Genomic DNA, 4,118 nt, shown 5'->3' with positions numbered 1-4,118 from the left:
ACAGAGCATGTTTTTTTCTATATCAGAGGTTCTGGTTATATGTGAAGGGGATGACAATGACATGCGTACTTCATACTAGGCCAGAGACTGCTCTGGAGTAGCATTCCCACTGTCCATAAAAGGAGAGGGCACTTAAGCCCAAGTCACATGACTCACCCAAGAACATCATTGCCCTGTCATGAGGCGCAAGCCCAGCAAGAACTGCTGAGTGCAAGGCTGGCTTCGCCGCAGTGCATTGTGGTCACAACCGCTGCTCTCAAGTGTGCAAGTACATTGAACTTAAACCCTGCATTGCGCCTGGACCCAATGGCTCACTCAATAGCCTTAATCTTTGCTCAGATGTACAAATCTCCTGCCTAATAGGCCGTGTTTAGACAGGCAGTCCATTTCTGATCTTGTTTTCCACTAATTGGTCTTTTGACCAATCACATCAGATCTTTTTCACAGTTGAACCGTTTTGGTTTAAAAAAAAAAAAGAAGCAGATTAGTAGAAATAAGATAAGAATTGAGCTTCCTGTCCAAACGCAGCCATTGTATTTCAGAGTTTAAGACCGATCAGTTAAAAAACCTGTACTCACACCCGGGTGCTGGGTCTGGTCTCCAGGGACAATATCCATATGAATTGTTCTATAGTTTTAAGTTGGACACAGACAGAGATGCAGTGCATCATCTCAATCACACCTACAGTACCAGTAGTTTCAGTCGGTGTTAATCCGATGGCACAGCAAACAGGGTAAACGTCAGCAAGTTGTACACTGTACATGTCCTGTTCATGATGCACAAATGATGCTGCTTCATCAGAGTTCATTTGGAAGGGGACCCGTAGTGAATTAGTCAAATCCACTCCGAGTTTCACAAAGACCCACTAACACAATACCCACCATGCCACAACATTCCGGTCGCAATGGTAATGTGACTTTCCAATTTTGCCTGACCTGAATGTAACTTCCTTAAAGAGGAAACTACATGATTGGAAAATGGAGAGTTCATCTATTTTTTGGGGGGTGAATTTTTTTTAAAGACCTAAACTCCAGTCATGGACAATATGGATGGAGAACTGCAGATTGTATCCGACTGGTCTAAAGAACAAAGACGAGGAGAGGATAACGAGCAGGCAGGACAGCTAAACGAGGCCAGAGGGATGGGGTATTTGCGAGCACTGCAGTAATGCCTGTTATGTTGACCCAGAAGAATGCTCTTACATATGTTTCGTTCCCATTCTGTTTTATGCCTCATAATGATGCCTAGTTTAAAACTAGCCAATTGCTTTGTCCTAGTGAAAGTTTAAATTATTATTATTATTTTTTTAAATGTTGGGTTGTTTCGGTATCTAGAGAGAAACGCCTAAGGGGAGTGTGGTCTTCAGGTTCAGACTCCAGAAAGTGGTCATGAATTGAGCTTTGTACTCCAATCACTATTGAAGAAGAAAAAATCATATATTTTTTAATATGTTATAGGCCTTCTTCCATTACGGTCCCTAGCTACTTCTAAAAATGAACCTTTTGCCGTTTTGATAGATTCCAAAGAACCAAGGTGTAGGCAAAGTTATATGGGAGTATAACCTCCCAAATAGGCTAAAAGCAGAGCTTTCACCATATCCGTTCTATAGGATCTGAGAACACCAAAGGGCTGGAGCCTACGAGAAGTGGCTAGGGGCTGAAATGGTACAGGGCCATAGCCTGTCTGTTAGTGAGGAGTCATGTAGCTCTTATTTTAATGGTCTTATAGTACATTTAAATTAAATGTATGTTCTTAACTAAGCAGTACACTAACATGATTTGTTTTTGGCCTTGCATTTGTATATTGTAGTATTAGACACTTAGATGTCCTGTCCAAGCAGTCTGTAGACATTTATACAGTTCATTGTGTAATCTTTTTTTTTAATGCTGATTGTACTTGAACATTGTTTTGAGTATGTTGCATCTCTGTGCCACACTCAGTACGAAGCCAAACCACTGATGATTAAATGCCTGTTTGTTCACCTGGCTGGAAATACTTTGGAGAAGGAGGAGGTGGCAAATGCTTTGGGCTGCATCCCAATTCTCCACCCTTCTCTCGAAGTCTGCACTTGCATGCATCAATGGATTTAAAAGCAATGGATTGGTGTAATCGTTGGCGAGAGGGAATTTCCTCTTGTAAAGTCTGTGAGGGGAAGTGTGCAAATGGTGAAGAATCAGGACGCATCAATACTTTGGTTTCTTCACCATTTGATTTAGATCCAAACAAAGCCGGACAAATTGTCTGCTTTGTTTGTGTTTGAGTTATATGTTATTTGCATGAAACTCAACTCTAGGCCCATAGTCAAGCTTATATTATAAAGTGTGTGACGGAAAATCGCGAGTTTACCACAGGATGTCATTACCTGAAGTTACCAGAAAGGGGAATACGGGCTTTTGCACCCCTCAGACTCGGACAGTACCATCCTAAAGGAGTAGAATAGACCACCTTACATCCAAGTTCTGTTTATTAGGTAAACAGAGACAATAGGGATCTAATACAACCAAATAATAAATTATAGTATTATAGTACAACAAATACCATAGGTACATTTACACAATTCATGTAACATTCAATATGCACAGTCCACATAGCAAAATGGCGATGGTAGATCTCCTTACATAGAACACATGTGCCCATATCCTGGTAACACAGGAAGTTGGTGGCACCTTAATTGGGGAGAACGGGCTTCGTGGGAATGTTTGGACTGGATTTAGTGGAATGGTATCAAACACATGTTTTTGATGCCATTCCATTTGCTCTGTTCCGGCCATTATTATGAGGCGTCCTCCCCTCAGCAGCCTCCACTGCTAATGTACCTTTCCTAAGCAGCCTTTGGCAGCTGATGCAGCACATCATTCCTTCCAGTCCACTAAACCGAATATCATCATCCATTATGTACTGTCCTGGCTGCCCATCCTTTAGCTGAGCTCTTGGCCCATGTCCATCTCAGTGACTCACTCTTTGTTCTTGCACTCTAATAGTCTGCTGGGTGTGTCCACTGTGTATGTGCACACCACTTGATGCTGGCGATGAGTTTTCTTATTTTTCTCCACACCAATTACAAACACACACATACGAGCAACGACTTCCAGACTCCTCTGCCAAACACGCGTGGTTTCCTATCTCCTCTGCCAAACACGCGTGGTTTCGCCTCCGTCCCTAGTGCCTGGTCACACCTCCGTCCCTTAGTGCCTGGTCACTCCTCCATCCCTTAGTGCCTGGTCACGCCTCCATCCCTTAGTGCCTGGTCACGCCTCCGTCCCTTAGTGCCTGGTCACGCCTCCGTCCCTTAGTGCCTGGTCACTCCTCCGTCCCTTAGTGCCTGGTCATGCCTCCGTCCCTTAGCGCCTGGTCACACCTCCGTCCCTCCGTCCCTTAGTGCCTGGTCACACCTCCGTGCCTGGTCACGCCTCCGTCCCTTAGTGCCTGGTCACACCTCCGTCCCTTAGTGCCTGGTCACACCTCCGTCCCTTAGTGCCTGGTCACACCTCCGTCACTTAGTGCCTGGTCACACCTCCGTCCCTTAGTGCCTGGTCACACCTCCGTCCCTTAGTGCCTGGTCACACCTCCGTCCCTTAGTGCCTGCATTATTGTTTGCCACTCGGCCTTAAATTGTACCAATTAGATTTTGTTTCTCAATATTTCAATAATAAATCATTTGATTTCTCCCTTGTGTTAATGATGGCGGATTGATTGATTTCCACGTTTTTGAGTATACGTTTTTTTTCAAGACAAGAAGAGAATCGTCCCGCCCATTGGGGATCTCACTACACCCCCATATTGTTTTTCCATTTTTACAGGTTATTTTCATTGAAATACGCATTTTGCACTAGAGACCTGTAATGACCTGTGGATATGTTTGTATTTGTTACATGGTGCCCTTAATACATCATGACTGCTCCGAGGTAATGGTCTACAATCTACAGTTTCAACGGGTCGGTAAAGTGTGGTGTTTGAGTCTGTGGTGTTGTTATTTCTATAGTATTTCATTTGTCGTTTGATAATGTGTTCCAGTGTGTCAAAAGTGGCCTCACGTTTCCCAACTGCCGAACAACGATGACCGAGAGAAGCTACTGTAGTAAAGGGGTGATGCGCTAGGCTTCCATGATCTTTTGAGA

General features: G+C 43.9%; 1 protein-coding gene across 1 annotated transcript in view; it reads left to right on the top strand.

Annotated features, from left to right (window-relative positions):
• The window catches only part of LOC124003965 (mucolipin-1-like), a 24,216-nt gene extending 22,235 nt beyond the window's left edge, over nt 1-1,981 (top strand). Inside the window, exon 14 of the mRNA XM_046312663.1 lies at nt 1-1,981. This exon is cut by the window's left edge and continues 495 nt beyond it. The gene's annotated coding sequence lies outside the window, so the exon portion shown is untranslated.
• The last annotated feature ends 2,137 nt before the right edge of the window (nt 1,982-4,118 follow it).

This window comes from Oncorhynchus gorbuscha, linkage group LG18, assembly GCF_021184085.1.
Source record: "Oncorhynchus gorbuscha isolate QuinsamMale2020 ecotype Even-year linkage group LG18, OgorEven_v1.0, whole genome shotgun sequence".
Taxonomy (NCBI): domain Eukaryota; kingdom Metazoa; phylum Chordata; class Actinopteri; order Salmoniformes; family Salmonidae; genus Oncorhynchus; species Oncorhynchus gorbuscha.
This window is presented reverse-complemented; position numbering and strand designations above follow the sequence as displayed.